Source organism: Octopus bimaculoides, chromosome 12 (assembly GCF_046866305.1).
Source record: "Octopus bimaculoides isolate indiv1 chromosome 12, ASM4686630v1, whole genome shotgun sequence".
NCBI classification, from domain to species: Eukaryota; Metazoa; Mollusca; class Cephalopoda; order Octopoda; family Octopodidae; genus Octopus; species Octopus bimaculoides.
In genome coordinates, this window is record NC_142939.1 from 14,521,527 (window position 1) to 14,546,526 (window position 25,000).

General features: G+C 36.7%; 1 protein-coding gene across 6 annotated transcripts in view; it reads left to right on the forward strand.

The window, feature by feature from the left end:
• Positions 1-25,000, forward strand: part of LOC106874488 (phosphatidylinositol 4,5-bisphosphate 3-kinase catalytic subunit beta isoform) — a 143,359-nt gene that overhangs the window by 42,796 nt on the left and 75,563 nt on the right. The window contains exon 3 of one of the 6 annotated variants that reach the window (XM_089360822.1): positions 285-352. The exons of 4 other annotated variants lie outside the window; for them this stretch is intronic. The gene's annotated coding sequence lies outside the window, so the exon portion shown is untranslated. Of the gene's footprint in view, positions 1-284; positions 353-809; positions 933-25,000 lie in introns of those variants that run through there. One more of the 6 variants, XM_089360823.1, reaches the window with a different exon arrangement.

A 25,000-nucleotide genomic window follows, 5' to 3' on the forward strand; every position in this document is an offset into this window, starting at 1 on the left:
ATATTATACATATACACTGATAGATACATATACATAACACACACACACACACACAGAAAAGACATCCGCCCCAACCAGAGAGCCACCAAAACATAAAGATGGGAATAAACAATGACAACAATAAGTACTTCAATAACAGGATATGGAATTTATTGGTTGTATCAGGAAAATGTATAACGAAAAAAATTAAGTGTCCCTGATATAGCCTGATATATATATATATATATATATATATATATATGTATGTATATATATGTATGTATGTATATGTCTGTATTCTTTAGATTTTTACTGAACTGCTTTTGACGGATATTTTAATTTCATAAGGAAGAGACCAAGGCAGCACACAAAGGTATTATTATTGTTACATCTATTTCCATTGTATGCATGTATATCTATCTATCTATCAGTCTGTCTATCTGTCTGTCCATCTGTCTGTCTCTCTGTCTATCTATCTATCTATCTATCTCTATCTATCTATCTATCTCTGTCTGTCTGTCTATTTGTCTGTCTGTTTGTCTGTCTGTCTGTCTGTCTGTCTGTTTGTCTGTCTGTCTGTTTGTCTGTCTGTTTGTCTGTTTGTCTGTCTGTTTGTCTGTCTGTCTGTCTGTCTGTCTGTCTGTCTGTTTGTCTGTCTGTCTGTCTGTCTGTTTGTCTGTCTGTCTGTTTGTCTGTCTGTCTGTTTGTCTGTCTGTCTGTTTGTCTGTCTGTCTATTTGTCTGTCTGTCTGTTTGTCTGTCTGTCTGTTTGTCTGTCTGTCTATTTGTCTGTCTGTCTATTTGTCTGTTTGTCTATCTGTCTATTTGTCTGTCTGTCTGTCTATCTATCTATCTATCTATCTATCTATCTAGCTCTCTCTCTCTCTCTCTATCTAGTTTGTAAATGGAAATGTGAGTTGCTTATCCTCTAAAGTTTGTATAAAATGAAATATGGTAATAATTGTATTTTTGCATTTTTAAAAATATTTATATTTATCACAAAATCCTTGCTCAGGGTCATTGCTGGATCCTGTGGTCAATAGAAACCCTATAATTATTTTAATTGTCTATATGTCTATCTATTCATATATTTATGTCGTGTGTGTGTGTGTGTGTGTGTGTGTGTGTGTGTGTGTGTGTGTATGTATTTCGATATATGGTTTCTGTTTTAATGAGTTGCCATTCTCTCTCTCCTTTTCATGTTCTCTTCTTTAAAGAACACACTACAAGTCACTTTATAAAACTTTTATCTTTGCTTCGTTCGCTGACATTGGCAAGATACATGGAATGGATTAGAAAAAGATAAATTGATTTATAGATAAACAGACAGAACGGATCGATAACGACAAGAGGGCGATTGATAGAAAAAAAAAGTGATCACTAAATAAAGCTTCAAACCAACTCTATTCAACAGACCCGCTAGAAATAGCAGTGGAACCCCTCCCCATAAATCATCCTACCGTCTTGAAAAGGAAGGACATTGTAGATAATATAGTCCTAGATGCACTATGCCTGACATAGTCGAGAGTGGAACGCCCTTTAGCATAGGTTTGTCAATTAGGAATGACCTGCAGACTGAAAATGTTTCTCCATAAACTATAAATTCTTGGCGGTTTCTGTGTGTCATTATGTTGGTAATTTACTACTTCTTCTAGCTCTCTCTCATATATAAATAAAGTGTGTGGGTTTTATTATTGAGTTGCCAGTTCATAGTTCGTGGGTTCAAATCCGTCGCACGTGTTTATAAACTTGACACTTTTAATTCTACGTCGCTTCAATTCACTTAGTTTGGTTGCATGTATTTTGAGCAAAGTTAATTGCGATGGTCTAAAGATTGAGGTGCAACATTTGTTGTTTAACTCGCCAATAGTTTGCGAAACAGGATTTTTATCTTAATGTTTATTATATGCGAAAAGATTGACAAAAGGTGGAGAAGGCATCATAATTGTAACGATTCTTGTGGTTGTGCTTAAGACTAGTGCAAGATTTTTGACTTGGTGTATGTAGCCTGAAGCTATATACTAAGTTTGGAGTCCCACTTTTTGTCAGGATTAAAAAATATTATACTATAAAGTCTCACAAAAATTGAAACCATATGCCTTATAAATTATTTAGAGGTCCCTACGGATTGTAAGGCTTCCGGGCTCTTGTTTAGCTTGTGTTTAAATTCAACAAGGAACACTGATTATGGACTCTGTAGGTACGTTTATTAAATTATTGTAGTTCTTTATAATCTTATGGCGACACTGATTCAGCAGAACTATGGGCAAAGCTCTTCTAGCCGTGACCATTACATTCTGTTTCTGGTTATACTTTATTTTGGATAGTAGGGTGTGCTTTGATTGAGAGAATTGGCTGCTATTTCTAGCGGGTCGAGCGACTATTTAAATGTTTCGTTATGTTGGATCACGTAAATAAAGTGATACGTAGAATGATTTCAACTATGGCATGTTGTTTGGACCCAGGACAGCTCTGTTCGAACTGTTTGTATATCAGGGATTATCTAATCATAAATGTGTTCTTCCCACACATTTTTTCTTTTTTTTTCGTAAAAGGTTTCGGGGAAGATTTAGCTGCTATTTCTGCAATACCAACGACTACACAGTGGGTCTCTCTTCGGTTCGAGGTATCGAAAGTAAATCACAAAGCTGATCGTCTGAGATTTAGATTTTTATATATATATATATAGTATATATATAATGTCGTACACAGTTGATTGATCACAATGTGGGTGGTATATATATATATATATATATATAAATATGTGTGTGTGTGTGTGTGTGTGCGTATACACGTGTGTGCATGTATCTATATATGTATATGTGTGTATAATACGGTAAATCAGTGTATGATGTATGTATGTATGTATGTATATGAATGCGTGGTGAATCAGCCTGGCATCAGCAATGATGCTTAAACCAAACCAAAGGAATTAGGATACATAAGACACATTTTCGTGAACAAGATCCTTTGTAACACTAACGCCCACAAATATTCTTTCTTTGTAAACTATAAATCAAATGTATATTAAGTTTTTTTAAATATTTTATGAAAACAAATAACTTAGACATGCAATTATTTTAACCAGTAATATTAGAAATACCAATGATATTTAAAATCATTAATTTTTTTCTTCTCTATGAGGAAGCCGTATTTACCAAATTACGGTAGACCTAGTGACATAGTTGTGTAGCTTCGAGTTAACTCTAAATGCATAGAAACTTCAATGAAAAACATTGCAGCCGTGCAATCCTGTCGGTATTTCTTTTAGTTTTATATAGGACTATTTTAACCAGTGTGTGTTTCTTTTAAGTTTTAGATGATAAAGTTTGTTGGGGGGGGGGGTTATCTGGCTGTTATTTCTAGCAGCGGATTCCCCATCAACGTTGGTTCGTTGACATAATTGTGGTCGCGGGCAAGGGAGATAAGTGAATTGCTATATCCGTGTTTCTTATTATCTCCCCTGTTGTCCACTTTCTTTTTCTCTTTCTTTTTATTTCCTCTTTTTCCTCCCTCTCCCATTCTTTTTCTCTTTATTTTACTTTCTCTCCCTCCCCCCACTTGTCTTTCTTTTCTTTATTCTACCCTGTCTAATTAACCAACTATTTTTAGCTTTTGATATATGTCATTAATAGTGGCGGGCGCCAAAAGTGCAGCGATCGCTGTCAAGTAGAGATAAGCTACTCGGCTGACCAAGTCCTCGGCTGGCTTTGGATTGCCGGCCACCGGTCAAAGCCGTTTTAAGTTGTTAAGAACCTTCCGACATTCATGAATACCACACATTCTCATTTCTCTCTACACTATCATAAATTCCGGTTCATTGTGATTATTGGAGAAATGGTGTCTTTGAGATGAAGCATGGCTTATTACAACTTGTTTCGCAAAGACTGCATTAATCGCTGTGGGGGTGGTGTAATGTTCTACGTTTATTCAAACTTTTTGACAAATTCTTGCAATGATCTGAAACAATCGCGAAAAGAGATATTTTTCTGTATAAACATGTCAGCATTTCTACTTGGGAATTGCTGACCGTCTCCTAAACTACCGCCAAGACGCAGCTTTTTGACATCTTTAGAACTTCATCGAGAAAAATAGCCACTTATTTTTTCATTGCTAGTGACTCCAATTAACCTGTGACTGATTGGGAAACTTTTCGGTGTCTGCAAATAGCAAGTAATTTCCTCAATTTAGTGCTGGATTTGAGCTGGTCCCAAGTAGTCCACCACAAGAGGTGACAATGCTTTGGATCTGCTCTTTTACTACTACTACCTCTGAGACTTATTAGTGTCACTACTGTGGAGCCTTTAGGGGACTCTGATCATGTTATAATCATTGTATAGCAACCAACCCTAATAGCAAAGTGTTTTGAAAATATGTACATGCGAAGCAGAGACCTCATTCTATAGTTGGCCCTCTTTGTAACTCCCCTCACAGATCAGATTACTGATAATCCCAAAGAATGCGCAGCACTTATTGTTGAATGCTATGCCAGCATTTTTACTGTTGAAAATCCAAACGTACCATCTTCACCACCTCTGACATCAAATTCTATAACATCTGTGAAATTTATGCCTGCAATACAGTGATGCCACCTCAAGAATAAGTGCAATTGTGCCTCTCGTTGTCTTGATGGTATTACTTACCTGCTTTCCAAACATGTCGAGTTCTTTCTTTTGCACCAGTTTTCATTCTTCTTTCAATTCTGCGTTAATAAGTGTGTCACTCCATTGCAGTGGAAAATTGCCAGTGTCACTCCTCTATTCGAAATGGGTGATCACACATCAGATGTCAACTCCTATTCAGTCAGTCTTGCTTGCTGCATCGCAAAACTGATGGAATCCCGTGTCAGAGAAACACCCTGGAATTTCTGGAACTCACTCAATCTTATTCAATCCTCACAGTTTGGATTTATCCCTAACCCCAGTTGCTGTAGCCAGCTCATCAAGTTTCTTGAAGACATCACCCAAATTACTGATGGTGGCTCATGGGTGGATATTATCTATCTTGACTTTTTAAAGCCTTCAATTTTGTGGGTCGATTAAATAAGTACCAGTTACGCATTGGTTTCGATGTAATTGACTTAAACCCTTTGTCCTTGTTTGTCCCTTCTATGTTTAGCCCCTTGTGGGTAATACAGAAATATATATATGTGTGTGTGTGTGTGTGTGTGTGTGCAGAAAATCAGATCTGTCATTGAATAAAGGTCACTTCTTACACCGCATAAGTGAGCCCCTATGGAGTAGTTTGGCATGTTAGAAATAGCAGTGAAATCTTCCTCAGCTCAATTAAGGAAAAAACACTGGATAATGTAGTCCTAAATACACATAAAAACGAATAGTCATGCTCGGACTTCTTTTCATTATAGGCCCCTTAGGTTTTTTTCTGAAGAGATTTTGCCTAGTATAATGATTTTAATAATTGCTGTTTAATCTTTTAGGCTTAATTGAAACAGCTGTAAGGGACTATGTTTGATTTTTGCAGATAATAATTTTTTTTACTAAATGCTATATCTCCATTTTCTTACTTTCTTTTGAATGATTATAAACGATGGTTTATATATAAACCTATTGTTTTATGAATATTATTATTCACAACAACTATTAGGCATTGAACCAGTAATTCATTGGATGATACCATCCCTTAATGAGACTTATTTAACATCTAATTGAATATATATATATATATATATATACGTATATTAGAAATAGAAAATGACAAGCAAAAGATGTGGTGTGACTTAAAAGCTTTTAATTTATAATCTAAACATAACATAGAGTAGTTATTATAAATAAGCCTCCAAAGTCTCTTAGCTATTTACTATAACTACTCTGCACAAGATTTGAATTATAAATTAAAGGCTCTTAAGTCATACCACATGTTTTGCTTGTCTATTCTCTATATTTAATATGTAATATATAACTACCCGCTCTACAGTGAACCACTTCCAGCCATCTTTGCTAGTCAGCCTTAAAACCAACATGTTTTCAATTGCAGTTCAAGACAGAGTTTTAGTCGTAAACCAGACCGAATACTTATACTACTTACTTATTACATTAAGTCAATAAACGAAAATTCATTTATCCATGATATATATATATATATATATATATATATATATATATATTATATGTGTGTGTATTGATGTATGTATGTATATATCTCTCTATATGTGTATATATATATCTATGTATATCTGTATATATCTATGTGTGTGTGTGTGTGTATCGATATATGTATGTATATATCTCTCTATATGTGTATATATATATCTATGTATATGTGTATATATATATCTATGTATATCTGTATATATCTATGTATATATGTGTGTATGTATATATATATATGTGTGTGTGTGTGTATATATATATATATATATGCATATATATATATATATATACACACATATATATATGCATATATATATATATATGTATCTATATATATATGTGTACATACATATGTATGTATGTATATGTGTTTTTTGTGTTGCGTTTTTCCCTGTTCTTGTTTGACAGTTGGTGTTGTCCTGTTTAGATCCCTGTAATGTAGCAGTTCAGCAAAGGATACCAAGAGAATCGGTGCCAGGCATGAAAATAAGTAGTGAAAAAATACTGGAGTCGATTTGTTTCAAGGCAGTACCTTTATCTGTCCCTGCAGTGCAGTGATTAAAACTTGAATGAAAAACATAAAAAACACAAGATCCTTTTTGTGAAGTGGGGTGGTGGTGGTGGTGGTGGTGGTGGTGGTAGGGGGTAGGGAGTGCAGTGGAGTAGTGGAGTAGTAACAGACCCTGGTCAAAGTGGATTGAGAAGAGAGTGGGGCTGAGGAGGGTTTCAAGCCTTGGACCAACCTGTAACATGATATACTTGGCCTAATAGCATCAGTTGAAGTGTCTTAGATGACCTACTTCTGACCAGCAAACAAGACTTCACAACCACACACACACACACACACACACATACACACAAGCATATACTCACACATGACTACAGTTTTACACCTACTTAACCTCAATATCCAAGCATGTATAGACTAACACACTCATGCATACACATCTATGCTTATAAGTACCCAACACTATGTATGACGTTCTAGTATTTCAGTCTACATACATAGCCAGATATACTTGGAGCTACATTCATATATGCAATTATACACATACAAAAAAATATATGCTTGTAAGTATATGTCCAGGTGCATATTTGCAAGTGTTAATCGACGCTCTCACATAAATGTGTGTGTGTGTGTGTGTGTTTATGTGTGTGTGTGTGTGTGTGTGTGTGTGTGTATACATACATATGTACATACATATATAAAATTAATAAAAACAGCTGTTTGCAACGTTATACCGCAAAAGAAAATTATAGTCATCAACTAAACTTGACTAAGGATGTGGATAATACCTATATTGCTAGAAATAGGAGCTAAAATGCTCCAATGCTTTTACAAAGCACGTAACATATACTCTGATAGGGGCTGCAATTGCCCTGAACACCGAATCGAGAATTTCTTAAACTGACAGGTCAGTTTCGGCTATTGCCATAGCCATCTTTAGTAAGGCCAGCTCATTCGGTTAATTCTGGGTTACCTTGGTATATATGTACAGTAATCCCTGGATTATTACAGGTGTTATGTTCCAAAATTCTCCACGATAGGTGAAAATCCACAAAGTAGAAACAGTACAGTAATGTATATTTTTTTAATTATTTTTATAATTGGTATAAAAAAAAGCGAAATCGTGATGGCACCTGTGCCCAGCGTTGCCTTCCTGGTACTTGTGCCAGTGGCACATGAAAAGACATTCGAGCGAGACCGTTGCCAGTGCCGCTGGACTAGCTCCTGTGCAGGTGGCACGTAAAATGCACCATTTTGAGCGTGGCCGTTGCCGGTACCGCCTGACTGGCCCTTGTGCCGGTGGAACATAAAAGCACCCATTACACTCTGAGTGGTTGGCGTTAGGAAGGGCATCCAGCTGTAGAAACTCTGCCAGATCAGATTGGAGCCTGGTGCAGCCATCTGGTTCCCCAGAGCTCAGTGAAATCGTCCAACCCATGCTAGCATGGAAGGCAGGCGTTAAACGATGATGATGATGATATATATATATATATATATATATATATATATATATATTTATATAAGTATGAATTTCATTTAAAATATGCATGTTTATGAGAATGTTCCTATCTTTACATATATGTGTGTGTGTGTATGCATAAATGCACATTTTTGTGTGTGTGCATCAGTGCATGTCTTTATATGTGTTTGTGGGTTTTGTCTGGGTGCTTACTTTTAGGCATATATGTGAAAATAGGAATGTACTTTCAGATGTGTTTTTAGTGTATATACATAATTATGAATATGTCTGTGTACGTTGTGTTTGTATGTGTATGTGTGTGTATGTGTATTTGTAGGTCATAGTGTATGAACCTTTGTTTACAGATATGCCCATGTATGTGTGTATGTGTTTATAGATGTGTATAGAAGAATGTATACGGATATATTTGTAAATTTTTTTAGTGTGTGTGTGAGTATGTGTGCAAAGATATATATATATATATATATATATATATATATATATATATATATATATATCTTTGTATGTATAGATGTGCATGTTTGTATATGAAAATATATATAAACAATACTTTGTGTGTACATGTATGTGTACAGATGTGTGTGTGTGTGTGTGTGTGTGCATGCACACATATATACTAAAATGACAATACTTGCTATGAGTGATTTAAAGCAGTCACATGGGTCACATGACAACATGATATCCTGTCACAGCGTGCTTAAACAGGGCACTTATCTCTACTTTCATTACAGCTATACTGGTGCCAGGCTTAAAATCCTTGTGGGTTTTTCTGGATTTTGCAGATTTAGGTTAAAAATAAGCTTTATATACAATATTACTCCTAATTTTGTGTATAAAAATCTTATGACGGAGGAAATTATTTTTTCCTGTGACAAAAATATCTACGCACTAGATATACCAGGCACCACAGAAGTAATGCATTTTTTGCATTTAATATCTTTTATAGTATATAAATGTTTATTAAGTAATTTTTTATCGAACACAAATTTATTGCATTACTTAAACGAATAATAAACTAATGAAAAAAAAATCGCAGAAGTTTTAGGAAATAATAAAAGGAACTCGCTTAGAAACTAGAAAACTCAAATACAAAAGAGCATTACTTCTACCACACCATCATCATCATCATCATCTTCATCGTTTAATGTCTGCTTTCCATGCTGTCATGGGTTGGATAGTTTGTCTGGGGACTGACAAGCCAGTAGGCTGCATCAGGCTCCAATGTGATCTGGCAAGGTTTCTACAGCTGTATGCCCTTCCCTTCCTAATGGCAACCACTCCGAGAGCAGATTTGTACAGTTGGAGGCTTTTCCTGTTGCCAACCCTTACCTATTTCTAAGCAAAGTAATATTTCTGCATGGTCAGACAAGCTTCCCATAGAAGACTGTAAATGATCAACCTCGCTTTGCTGATATGACAATGACGCTTGTTTGCAACCATCACATAATATCTACACAAGACTGTGTACACATGAATGCACGCGCGCGCGTGCACACACACACACACACACACACACACACACACACACACACACACAAGGGGCTTACCAAATCCACTCATGGAGCTTGGTTAACTTGGAGCTATTATAGAAGACACTCGCCCAAGGTGCTTTAGAGTGGGACTGAACCCAAGACCACATGATTGGAAAGCCAGCTTCATAACCACACAGCCACACTTGCACCTTGTGTGTCTAATGGAGGATGTAAAATGATGGTGGTGGTGGTTTTGGTGATGATGATGATGATGATCAATTTGTTTTTGGCAAGTTGTTTACCAACTTAATAACTCGACCATTTGGACCCTACCTTTTCCCCTTCTTCTCTTCCACTTTGAATTTTACTATTATATTCCAGGAGGTCTTTACCATTTCCATTTCTCTTTGGCTTGATATCCTTTACTTTCATATTATTATTACATTAAAATAAACAAAAGAAAAGAATTTTGTTTACACTTTATTGAAATTAATATTTAAAAAAATTATTTAAGGGTGTAAGGAAGAGGGGAATAGTTTTAAAGTCGTCCAGACTCTATAGAATCGGTACTAATGAACGAGCCGTGTCCTAATGGAATAGCTTTTGGTTATTTTAGTGGCCCTATTACAAAGGGTTGCTGCCAAATTCACCTGAAAATGAACAAGACCATGTGACACACTTGAAAGATTAGTTCTAGATACACTCTACTTAAAAAAAACAAAAACAAAGAGATGGGATGGTCGTGGTTGGAATACCATTGTGATGACGTAATTAGATAAATGTAGCCATGCAATACAATATGAGGGTTCAAATTTCATTATATGTCCACTTAACCATTTTGTCTCCATATTTCTGTTAAAGCACTCACAACTTTTGTTTCAATTAATTTCAATAATAGTGAAGCATTTAGTAAAACAGTTTTGTCATTATTGTAAGGTGGCAGGCTGGCAGAAACGTTCGCACGCCGGGTGGTGGCATTTTTGTCTGTCTTTATGTCCTGAGTTCAAATTCCGCTAAGACTTTGCCTTTCATCCTTTCAGCAACTGAAGCACTGGTGTTGATTTAATTAACTGGCTCTCTCATCCCAAATTTCGAACCTTGTACCTAGAGTAGAAAAGAAGTTTGTCATTATTAAACTAGTGTCATGGTGGCAAGCTGGTAGAATTGTTAGCATTCCAGGCAAAATGCTTCGTGGCATATTGTCAGTCTTTGTTCTGGGTTCTAATTCCAGTGAGGTTAACTTTGCCTTTCATCCTTTCAAGGGTTGATAAAATAAGTACCAGTCAAGCACTGGGGTCAATGCAATTGACTCATTCCCTCCCCTCAAATTTCTGGCCTTGTGCCAAAATTTGAAACCATTATTATTGTTATTATTCAGTAGTTTTGTTTTTTTGCTTGCTTTCACTTCACTACCGAGCGCAGCTCTCTGTGCTTTGGGTATGTGCTGTGGTTTGCTGTGATGCTCTTATGGTTACTGTATTGAAAGTGTTTTGCATAGGATGTGTGCAGTGCCCAGTAGTGCAATTTTCTGTATGTTATATATATTTGTAAGTCCTGGTGTTTTTGTTATGCATTTGTTTGAATATTTTTTTTATCATACCTAAGGCACCTACTATGATAGGAATTGTTTCTGTTTTTAGATTCCACATTCAAGTTACCTCTATTTCCAGGTCTTTGTATTTTGAAAGTTTCTCCATTTCTTTTAGGGAAACGTTGTCATCAGCTGGTATTGATACATCAATTAGAAAGCATTTTTTTTCTTCATGATCTCTGACAACTATATCTGGCCTATTGGCCTTAATTTCTCTATCTGTGTGTATTGGCATATCCCAGAGTATGGTTGCTTTCTCGTTTTCTGTGACCTTTCCCGGCATGTGCCTATACCATCTTTTTTCTGTTGTTATTCCATAGTGTTGGCATAGCTTCCAGTGTATATAGGTCCCAGCTTTGTTGTGTCTGTGAATATATTCCTTCTTAGCCAGGACTGGGCAGCCAGAGATAATATGATTTATTGTTTCTTATCCATCGCCACATATTCTGCAGTTACTTGTTATGTTTCTTTTCATTATATGGACGTTAAAGGATGATGATGATGATGTTTGAAATATCTGAATGGAACATATTTGAGACTGCCAAGCTGCACCTACAGCTAATCACTATCATGGTTAAAAGCAGGGAAGGGGATTGTCTACCCTGAACAACATTTTTAGGGTAGCAGCTATACCCTTTACTATGTTTTCATACAGAATACTCATTGTGAAACTACACATCACCCAACAGATTTATTTTCTTTCTTTTATTTGCTGCATCTAGAGAAAGGGGCTGTTCTCATGGCCTTTGTAAGAACTCTGAGACCGGTAAGATTGATACTGTTATTCTTTTGCAGATGTTACAAGTTAACATGATTGATGAGGGGTGATGTCCTGGGGAGGAAAGACTGATGCTGGTGGATGTGAGTGATGAGAGAAGATATGAGACAAGTGGGTCAGGAGTACTTGAGTGGAAGAGATATAAAACCAGCCAGCTCTGAGGAACAGAGAGAGAAGCCATTATAGACGTAGCAGAAAAGGCAGAGAGAGAGAGAGAGAGAGAGAGAGAGAAAAGATGGCACTCTTACAGGTCGGAGGTTGAATGTGTCAGAGTAATTTTATACAATAGTTTGAGTATCCTTTCTCTGAATGTACTCCAGGATGTCTGTGTTTTCAGCACCATCCCAGATGTAGGTGCAGTGCTTCAATGGCATTGGAGTCTAAAATATTTTCTGGTCTTGAAGGGAAGGGTCAAATATTAAGGATGTGGTCCCAGCCTTGAGAGACTTACACTAGTTTAGAGCCTCAGTGATAGTGGAACTTCACATTTGGAGTGAGCCTGTTCAAGAACATATAATGCAATGATGTTTTCTCAAGACAATGATTGCTTTTTTTGTTATAGCCTCACGCCTCCAATATTGTAGTATGGTTGATATTGTCAACGATAGTTCTCACCAATTTTTCAATATCCCAGTCTATAGTTGGCCAATAGATGCAACTCCTCATCAGAGCGTTCACCCTCAATGTTCCTGCATGTCTGCTGTAAAATTGCTGCAATACACGTTTTTGTAATGTAGTCGATTCTACAACTCTTTGCGTTCACATTAGAATATCGTTGCATATTGAGAAACTACTTGAATTTGTATTTTTATTCTGTTTATTTTAAAGCTTCTTTCATTTTTGTAATATCTTTGTTGCCTACAGATTTCATTCTTATATCCTGTGCAGTGACCAGCAGCTCTTGGACAACATTAGTCATAATACTTTTTGTTTCATTTTCTGCCTGCAGTGTGGCTGTCACAGTATCTTCTAGTGATTCCATATTTTTAGGAATTAGTTTTAATAGATAGTCTACATGAACAATTTTTTTGATGGAATATACTGCATTTTGAAATTGTAATTAGGTAATATTATACTCCAACATTGTAGTCGGTTCATTGTATTGGTAGGTAACCATTTCTTTGACCTATAAATTGATAGCAGTGGTCGATGATCTGTTTGTAACAGAAAACTTCTACCATGTTGAAACCTGTGAAATTTTTTCTCAGCAAAGATAACCGATAGGGTTTCTTTTTCTATCAGACTGTATTTTTTCTCTCCCACTATCAGCGAGAACAAAACATGAATCACTGGTTTTGTACTTCCATTTTTATACTTGTGTAGCAAAACTGCTCCTATTCCATACTCCGAAACATCAGATGCTACAAAAATGTCCATTTCAGGATTGAAATGCGCTAGAGACAAATCTGCAATTAGAATTTTTTTTTCTTCAAATGCGTTTTGGCATTTAACCGACCAATTCCACTTTACCTCCTTTTTTTAATAAGTCATTCAATGGAGCTCTTAATTTGTGCATGTTAGGAATGTAATTTTGGTAGTAGTTTGCCAAGACACGCTTGTAGTATTGGTATATTTGTCAGAGCAGGCATATTCTTTATTGTGTCTGCCCTCGATAGGTCAAGCTATCTACCATTTTTTTAATCAATTATTTGCCCTGAGTATTTAATTTGAGGCCAAAAGATTTTGCATTTTTCTTCACTCAAAACAAACCTATACTCTTTAATTTTCTTGAACACCGCTTTTATATGCTCCACGTGCTGTTCACGTGAATTACTCTTAATCAATATATTGTCCAAATAAGGTATTGCAAATTCACAATCTGATAACATAGCGTCCATGATTTACTGAAATATTGCCGGTGTAACCTTTAATCAGGTATATCTGTACAATCCTCTATGTATCTTTATTGTTAGAGACTTTGAGCATTTGTCATTTACTTTAATCTGTAAATAAGCATCAAACATTGAATTTAGAGAAAATTTTCCCACCATTTAATTTTTCAAAAATGTCCTTTGGATTTGGTAGTGGATGGTGACATGTCTTTAAGCAGTCGTTCAATCCTGTAGAGAAATCACCACACAGCTTAATCTTGTTATTTTTCTTTTTAATGCACACCATGAGCACCGTCTATTTAGAGTAATCCACCTTTTTGATGATGCTCCTCTTTTCTCGTCTGTTCAACTCTTCATTTACAATTTCAGTTGCCATGAATGGTACTATTTTGATTTAAATACAGGCATTGTGTTTTCACTCACTTGAAAGCAGGCTTCAGTCTTATTACATAGACCCAAGTCCTCTGATAGTACTAGAAGAAACAACTTTTTCAGTTTTCTCTTCAATTCCTTCGATGATTTATTTTTAACGGGACAACTATTTATGTTTTTGCAGTAGACACTTATGGGGAGGTACCATAAGTCAAATAACTCCAACCAACCCCTGTACCAAACATATTGATTGTATTCTCCACAATTAATATTTTTGCTTTGCATGTTTCTCCTTGAAATGTGACATCTGTACACATTTTGCCCATGAAATGTAATTTATCAACTGTCACACCATGCACGATTTTCGCTGTTTTATGTAACTTCAGTTTCCTGATTTTCTCCATGTGTCTGCATTTATGATTGAAATATCACTACCTGTATCCAACTGTAGTTTAATATTTACACCATTTATTTTTATTTTTATGAATTTTCTTGTTTTTGTGTCACATTCACTTTCTGCTGAAATTACCTTAGAACTTTTTGCGTTCGATCCTCATAATCCTGTCCTGCAATGTGAGCTCTTGTGACCAAGTTTCTGACAACTATAGCATTTTTGATTTTTAAACGGACTCTCTTTTCTGAAGTGTAGGCCTCCACATTCATAACATGGATTGGGGCCTGGTACTCTTTTTTGGTTGTACTTTCTGGGTCGACACATTTGTATTTTTGCAGAATCTTTCTCTTGAATTTATTTCACATCGTGCTTCAGGTTTACCATTGTTTGATATTCTTCTGCAATGGTCTGTAGAGTTAAGTCTTGGTTCACTTACTCCATTTTTGAGAGAATCTTTGCCCAAATTTCTCTATCTTTGGTTGCTGTAAAGCCTTGTACGTAGATAAGGGATTTAAACATATCCTGATTGAGTTCCTGAAGTTTAAAGTTTTCACACATATGGTTGACTACTCCGGTGTATGAAATAAAGTCATCATTGTCATTTTTTGTTAAATTCCAACATATAATTCGAGTGTTAAATAACAAACTTTTGTCATAAAAGATCTTTGATAGTAATTCAATAGTTTCTTGGAAACCAATCTCACTCGACTTTCTGGGCAATATAAAATTACAGTAGTATTCATGCTCGGCCGCAGCTACCTTGTGTAGTAATAGCCTCACTTTCTCCTTATCTGGTTATGGCTTGCAATTTTCTCATACCTTCAATAGTATGCAGGAAATGTAATACCCCCCTCTGGATTATGAATGAATTCAGAAATCGAGTTCGCCATGCTGTCTGGTGGGAATGAGCTCAACTGAATTTTTAGACGTCCTTGTCTGTAACTCAGTTAACTGTTGTAATATTTGCTTCTGCAACTCCTGTTGTTGTTCCTGTTGCTTCTCTTGAAGCTGTATTGCTGCAGCTAATAGGTTCTCCATGATTTAATAATTTGTATGATTCACAAATGGTCAAATAACCTATGTGAGCTTTGGAAAATCCTTGTCACCAGATGTTATATCCTTACATCTCCAATATCGTAGTATGGTTGATATTGTCGATGATAAAGAATGCACTGTAACAGTGTTATAACAATACAAAATAGAAACAGCGGCAGTAACAAACACGCAATGAACCAACGATCTTTTACGAACCAACAATCAATATTTCCAACACCCTCAAACTGTAAACTGTACCTAGACTTCAAAGACCAAACTATGAACTGCCGACTGCATCAGACCGCTACTGTCTATATGCAGTGGTCCCATCTTTTCTCACTAGAGGGTGTCATACTCTTGCCACAACACTTTTTTTTTTATTCGTTGTTGTTGTTAAAAGACAAGATTAGGATGGCTTTACTAGAGTCTGCTTTTGAGGCCTTCTTTCATAAAATTAGTGCAGGTTTGACATGTGGTTCTTAGATAGCATGTAAAAGATGCAATGGCTGGGTAAGTTTAGTGAGAAATGAACATTCACTGTTTGTCTTCACCTCCATATGCAATACTCACATTGTCAGCCTACTTCACATAGAATTCTGGCATTAACAGACTTCACCCCAACACAGTGTCATTTGGCATATTTTGTTTATTCAATTTTTCTCTCACCCTCATGACATATTTAACCTGTCACACTGCACACCATACAACTCACTTTCACTGCAGACTGCATTGTATATGTGTCTAGACTCCAATGGTGCATTGTGTACATGGCCAGATTGCAACACTGCATTATACATACATACATACATACATACATACATATGTGTGTATATACATCGTTGCTATTATGTTAAACTGTCATATCCAAATTTGGCCAAATGTGGGTTTTTCCAATATTTATTTTTGCTTGCAGTAGCCGGTTCTTTTGGTCAAACTATCCTTTCTCCAGTTGCTTCAGGTGCCAAGATATCAAAAATTGTCGAAGTGTAGTATAATGGTTTTGCTATGGAATGGTGAAACAACTTTTCCGTTTTCTGGAAAAAAGCAATGTTTTGGACTTAGAAACTTTTGCATAATAGTTTAGTGAGTATATGAGTGTTTGCATTGTTAGGTTGGTGAAGTGCTGATTAGGTGTGGGCTGCATGTAAATGAGAAATGAACTCTCACTAAATATAACAATTTTTATTTTGCTGGAGATTCGTCGCAAGATGTTATGGCATTCTGGCACGTACAGTTTAAACAAAAACAGAGTGAGCAAAAATATCGTCAGATGGTACCTACTGTGAGAGAGGCATCGTGTTACCATGTGCAGAGCTCTGAAGCAAAGAAAGGGAGCTAGCAGTCCTAGCTGTGGGCAGTTGGCTACCTGACAGCCCAAAAGGGAAAAGAGGAAGAGTCCTGCCAGTCGGGCTCCTTATATGCCTTTCATCACTTCTGTTAAGGGCTATTTGTGTTTTGCACATGTGGTGTGGCTGCCCGCTTTGTCCCTTCCGTGCCTTCTAGCCCTGAGATAATCCAAGCTGGCATGACAGGTATGCTACAATAGCAACAATATGTATATAATGTTACTCTTTTGTTCTTTTACTTGTTGTACTCATTAACCTTTAGCTGTGGTGGGCACCACCTTGATTAATTTTAGTTGAGCAAATCAACACCTGTAATTATTTGTTTTTTTAAAGCTTGGTGCTTATTCTAATGGTCTTTGGTCTCTTTTGCTGAATTGCAGTTACAGGGATGTAAACACACTAACACTGGTTCTCAGTCGATGGTTGGGGACAAATATAGGCACACACACACACACACACACACACACACACACACTCCAAACTATTACACCGTTTTTAAACACCTTTACTCAATCTAGAGTGAAACATATGGAGGCTTAGTGGTTAGGGTGTTGGACTCACAATTGTAAGACTGTGGTTTCGATTCCAGGATCAGGTGATGTGTTGTGTCCTTGAGCAAAACACTTCATTTCACATTGCTCCAGTCCACTCAGCTAGTAAAAATGAGCAACCTTGCAACAGACCAGTGTCCCATCCAGGTGGGGAATATACGAAGGAGTGGGGGTGAGTAACTGAAAAGTATCTGGTTCTAAGGGTTTCAGGAAAGGCCTGCCTGGATGCCCAACCTTCTGAGTTCTTTTATAGGGCTTAGAAAAACTGAGGGACCACTGCAATAAGCATGTGAATCTGAGAAGGGAATATGTTGAAGAATATCATAATTAACAGATCTTCCTGTATTTTCTTTTACCGAAAGTCAGGAACTTTTCTGCACCCCATCCTGTACACTACAGAATCTGGGAATCTGACCTTATAAGCCCTTGGCTTAGGGAGGACTTTTGACCCCTTTTTCAGAGTGAAGTATATCTTGATATTTTGTGTTTCATTTGATACAATTCTCTGTACAGTTGGATTGTCTTGGGTCTTGTTGGTTCCAAAAGCAATGGGCATAAGCAATAACAATGATGCTTGCAATAAAAACCAAATTGTCAGTGGCAAGGTTTGAACCCATGACCTTTTGCATCAGATGTCTAACACCCTAACTACTTGCAGCTACTGTTTCACCTGTTAGTTTAATACAAGTGTCTTTTTTTTTCGTTTCTACTTTGACACCAGTGTCAAATCCTTGATGTTTTCTTAATTAAAAGACACCACCACCACCTCCACCAACACCACAACAACAACAACCAGTCAACAAAGGAACTTCTATGGGGTTGCTTCACCTGCTAGAAAAAGCAGCCATATCTCCCTCAAATCACATCTTACTACCTTAAATAAAAAAATATGAACATTGGCTAATTTATAATAGCTGCTGATATATATATATATATATATATATATATATATATATATATATATATATATAGTTTTAGGGAAAAGAACCAAGGTTCATGAACTCATCGATGAAAATCCAGTCACATATAGAAAAATTAATAATTAAAAGCATAATAACTTAATTTAATTTTAATTTTTAATAAATTGATTTTAATTGAGTTTTTACCTGTAATTTTGGATTTTATCCCTAATATTATTATTATTATATATATATATATATATATATATATATATATATACACACACAAAAAGATGTTATGGTTGGAACATTATTGATCATAGGTCTGCTTGATTGGGTCTTGCCTTGGGTTAAACAACAGGAACAATGCCCACAATTGTTAACAATGAAAACAAGAACTGCTGCTCCCACTACCACCACCACCGCCACCACTGCCACCACCATCACTTCTATTACTTTCTAAACACATTCCAGTCTATATATATAAATGAGATTTTGAGTATGTTAAGCAGGTAACAACTGGTTTGTTTTAAACATTCAATATATCATGACCAGCCAGCCAGCCAGCCAGCCGTCTGCCACTACTTCATCCAAACACACTTCTAACCGATTCTACATATTCCAAACACATACAAGTAATCACATAAGTAAAACTTATATATACGTTAGCTATAATAATTTTGTGTTTTTTTTTGTTTTTTTTTGTCAAGTGATTTAATTAAAATTTTCTTAAGAATTTGTTCACGCGACTTTAAGCTGTTCAACATTTTTCAAACATCATCTCTGAGTTCAAATTTTGCCACGGTTGACTTTGCCTGTCATTCTTTTGGGGGTCAATAAACTAAATACCAGTGAAATTCTGGGGTCGATGTAATCAACTAGTCCTCTCCCCCAAAACTTCAGGCCTTGTGCCTATAATAGAAAGGATATTTCAAACATCATCATCATCATCATCATCCTTTAACGTCCATTTTCCATGCTGGCATGGGTTAGACAGTTTGACAAGAGCCAGAGAGCTGTATCAGGTTCCAGTCTAATTTAACTTGTTTTCCACGGCTGGTTGCCCTTCCTAACACTAACCACTTTACAGTGTGTGTTGGGTGCTTTTATTATAGCTTCGCTTGAGCGTTTCAGCATGGCACCAACATGAATGCTTTTTACATGGCACCGGCACATGGCTCTTGCAGGCCAATCCTCTTCATCAAGTGGAGTGGTCTTAACACTTCTGTTGTGGAAGACAGGGTTTCTTGAGTACAGCAAGGGACCATGTATCTTGGTCCTTTGTCATTTCATCTGAAAGGTTCAATGTCCTGAGATTGTCCTTCATTACATTGTCCCATGTTTTCTTGGGTCTTCCTTTTCCACATGTTCCATCCAGTTTGAGAGATGAGCGTTTCTTTACAGAAATATTCATTTAGAGCAGTGATTCTCAACTGGGGTTCTTCTGACGCTGGGGTTCTTCTGACCCTGGGGGTCTATGTAAAATTTCTGGGGGGTCCATACAAGCAAAATAGAAAATTGGAAATCCATGGTAGTATTTCAAGGGTCCATGTAAAGTTTTAGTTTAAATAACTTTGAGCCTCAAGTTAATGTGTGAATAGCAAAACAGTTAAACAATAAAAAATTTTATAATGGTGTTTGGAACTGTTATGATGTGGTGTTTTCCACAGTTATAATGTGTGGCCACTGTTGTGACTGTAGCTGTTGTATCTACTCTAGTTTCCACTCTAAAACATGATTGTTGTACAATAGAACCTGGGGCTGTCTCAGGTGAGTTGGTATCAAACGGTTTAAACTACTAGAAATAGCAGCTAAATTTCCATCATATCACATTCTCCTGTCTTAAAAATTAGAAATATACATTGAGTAAATTGGTCATAGATACAATATGGGTGAATAAAAAAAAAAGTCTTTAATCCTTTAATCTTGTGTTTGATCAAGCTTGATTTGGATGGGATTAAACACTTTTCTGGCAGATCTACTCTGTTTCAAGTAAAGGATTGATGATAGGAAGGGCCTCTGGACCTTAAATACTGTCTCAGGAGCAGCAGCAGTAGCAACAGCAACAACAACAACACTTCTGCCACTACCACCACCACTACCACCACTGTCAGCTTTACCTCTATCAACCTAGTTCTTCTTCTAGAACAACGGTAATGATGATGTTGATAATGATGATGATGAAGATAGTTATAGTGATAATGAAATATTTTTCCCAAATATTTAACCTTGCAAAAGCAGTTCATCCGTTTTTTGCTGTTTTGGGTGGGTGGAGGCTGGGGGTTGTGGGGTTTCGGGCAGGGAATTACTGAAAGTCAAAAAAAAAAAAAAAAAAATACAAATAACGAAAATAGAAAAAAACGAGAAATAAAGAAGAAAACTAATTTATTAACCAGTCATGATATAATAAGCAAAATAAAAACAACAAACAAAGAGTAAATAAATGAACACAAAAATGCAAAAATGAAGAAAACAAGAAAAGGAGAAAAATCAACCTGAATTAACGAAGTATCAAGCTGTCCATCTGTTTTAAGTTAACACCAACTGTCAGATGTTATGAAATTTAACTAATTTATGATAACCATTCCAGCTAATCATCAGATTGTTAAACAAACTTGGTAAATAGTACAACTCCGGTTCCATCCCATCCCATCACACTTTTCTTGGTTGTTTGTTGTTTATTCATGGAATATGGCAATGATGGTAAATCAGGAAAAAGGGGAAAGAAGGGGCAATGGAAGGGGGATAAAAGGGGAAATGTGGAGGTGGGATTATTTAGCCGTGGGTCCTCCATTGGTTTCTATGATGAGTGTTCAGTCAAGTTGTTCTGTCTCTTCTGCATATTTGGTTTTTTAATTTTGTTGTCTTTAACTTGTTGCAGTCATTGAACTGTGGCCATGCTAGGGCAATTCCTTAAAACGTTTTTCTGACACTTAACTCTGGTACTTAATCTGCTTTTTCATTTTTTTCGAATTCTTTTGCTGAACCACTAAGCTACAGGGCCATAAACAAACCAACACTGGTCATCAAGTGATGTGTTGATGTGCAAACACATACATACACACGCACATAAATGCACACACACATGCGCCCATATGGTAGGTTTCCTCACAGTTTCCATCTACCAATTTCACTCACAAGCCATTGACCAGATCAGGGTGAGAGTAGAAGACACCCAAGGTGCTGTACAGTAGAACTGAACCCAAAATAACACGGTTGCAAAGCGAGCTTCTTAACCACCCAGCTGCTAAATGGCCGAGTATTCCAAAGACATGTAAACCTTTAAGGCAATTCCCAAGCCAACTTTGTGTGATAGAGTATATGACAAGGCTATACCTGTTCAATTACAAGTAAAAAAGAATAGTTTAATTCTTTTATTTGTTTCAATCATTTGATTGTGGCCATGCTGGAGCACCGCCTTTAGTTGAACAAGTCGACCCTAGAACTTATTCTTTGTAAGCCTAGTACTTATTTTATCGAACACTTTTGCTAAACTGCTAAGTTATGGGGGACATAAACACACCAGCATTGGTTGTCAAGTGATGGTGGTGGTGGGACAAGCACAGGCATACAAGCACACACACGTATATATATACGATGGGCTTCTTTCAGTTTCCGTCTACCAAATCCACTCACAAAGTTTTGGTTGGCCTGAGGCTACAGTAGAAGACACTTACCCAAGGTGCCACACAGTGGAACTGAACCCAGAACCATATGGTTGGTAAGCAAGCTACTTACCACACAGCCACTCCTGCACCTAATTAATAACAAATTAAATCTTAGGGTTTCACGTTTTCATAGAATCATCCATTCTTTTACTAATAAATATTTTTAATGGCATTACTTAATCAGCTAGTCCCTGTTTTCTCTCATATGACAGCATCCATACCCTCTCTTCACTTCATACCTGGGCCTGTGGAATAATATTACCATTGTGATTATATAGTGATATCTCCTGACCTCCTGGCCCCAACAGACCTACTGTTTAGTTAATTATATTTTGATTAGTCTAATATACCTTTACAACTTTAGTATGTTTTGGGCAATTGATACTTCAACCTGTCTATTATGTAGCACATCACCTGACCCTCTTGGCATATTACCATACCTTTATATATTATTTTATTACTTCTAATTACATTTATCTTGTTAGTGATTTATTATACTTAGAGTTTACTAACTACACCTGTATTGTTGTTGGCACTCCGTCGCTTACGACGTCGAAGGTTCCTGTTGATTCGATCAACGGAACAGCCTGCTCATGAAATTAATGTGCAACTGGCTGAGCACTCCACAGACACTTGTACTCTTAACGTAGTTCTCGGGGATATTCAGCGTGACACAGTGTGACAAGGCTGACCCTTTGAATTACAGGCACAACAGAAACGGGAAGTAAGAGTGAGAGAAAGTTGTGGTGAAGGAGTACAGCAGGGTTCGCCACCATCCCCTGCCGGAGCCTCGTGGAGCTTTAGGTGTTTTCGCTCAATAGACACAACGCCTGGTCTGGGAATCGAAACTGCGATCCTATGACCACGAGTCCGCTGCCCTAACCACTGGGCCATTGCGCCTCCACACCTGTATTAACTTAGCCAGAAATACAATCAAATGCTTGTTTGCTCTTATCTGTTATGAGTTGACTGATAAGGATTTGGTTTATCTTCTCTTTGCTTTATATACTGTGAAACTTTATAATCTCTCTTGAAATATTAAATCTTTAATGTTACTTTAGTATGATAATATTACTATTTATTTTGTTTGTCACCCCTTACTAAAATTAATGTCTACATTTTGTTGCTGTGCGATAAGAAGCTTGCTTCTTACATGGTTCCGGATTCAGTCCCACTGCGTGGCACCTTGGGCAAGTGTCTTCTACCATAGCCTCGGGCCAACCAAAACCTTGCGAGTGGATTTGGTAGACAGAAGCTGAAAGAAGCTCATCGTGTATATGTGTGTGTGTATATTTGTGTATGTCATCATCATCATCGTCGTCGTTTAATGTCCGCTTTCCATGCTAGCATGGGTTGGACGATTTGACTGAGGACTGGTGGACCAGGAGGCGACACCAGGCTCCAACCTGATTTGGCAGAGTTTCTACAGCTGGATGCCCTTCCTAACGCCAAGCACTCCGAGAGTGTGGTGGGTGCTTTTACGTGCCACCGGCACGAAGGCCAGTCAGGTGGTACTGGCGACGGCCACACTCAAAATGGTGTATATATTTGTGTGTGTGTGTGTGTGTGTGTGTGTTTGTCCCTACCCCACCATTGCTTGAAAACCACTGCTGGTTTATTTAGGTCCTTGTAACTTAGCAATTCAGCTAAGGAAACTGATAGAATAAATGCTAGGCTTACAAAGAATAAGTCTTGGGATCGATTTCTTCGACTAAAACCGTTCAAGGCAGTGCTGCCGCATGGCCGCAGTCAAATGACTGAAACAAGTAGAAGAATGAAAGACTAAAAGAATTTATAATCATATTTTTTAAATACATTCTTTTCTATGTAGTTTCCTGTAGTTTCCTTTCTATATAATAAGTAATTAATTTTTTCCTCTTTTATTCATCCTGTATTTTACTTAATCTAAGGGATTTGTGTATTAGATTGTCCTACCATTCTCTGATTATTTTATCATCATTATTCTTACACTACAAATATATATGTTACCTGCTGCCATATTGTATCCTGTTAGGTTGCATTTCTTTTATCTCACTTCTGGCTACCATTTCTCTTTACTCTTTTATTTGTTTCAGTCATTTGACTGCGGCCATGCTGGAGCACCGCCTTTAGTTGAACAAATCGACTCCAGGACTTATTCTTTGTAAGCCTAGTACTTATTCTATCGGTCTCTTTCGACGAACCGCTAAGTTATGGGGACATAAACACACCAGCATTGGTTGTCAAGCGATGGTGGTGGTGGGACAAACACAGACACACAAACATATGCACACACATGCACATATATATATATATATATACATATATACGACGGGCTTCTTTCAGTTTCCGTCTACCAAATCCACTCACAAGGCTTTGGTCGGCCCGAGGCTATAGTAGAAGACACTTGCCCAAGGTGCCACGCAGTGGGACTGAACCTGAAACCATGTGGTTCGTAAGCAAGCTACTTACCACACAGCCACTCATTTTCCAATTGTTTTAATTATCTTTATAATTACTATGTGATATTATTATTATTATTATATATTTGCCATCCGGTTTCACCAGTCCTCAGTCAAATCGTCCAACCCATGCTAGCATGGAAAGCGGACGTTAAACGATGATGATGATGATGATGATTTTTCCTGATTTACATGAAATTTTACCAGTTCCATTTTTATTAGTATCCAAATTCCCTCAAAATGACCACCCCCTCTTTTTGAATATTATAACCCCCTTTTTCCACTTCATTTTTTATCTTTTATAATTCGTCCAACCCATGCTAGCATGGAAAGCGGACGTTAAACGACAACGACGATATATATATATATATATATATATATATATATATATATACATATACAGTACACATATATATATATATCTATATATAAATGAATACATGTGTATGTATATAACCAAATGTTTTAGAGAAAAAAAAATATTAATAAAAATAACAAGACAAAAATATGTATGTAGATATAATCCCTCTCTTAACTATTATTCC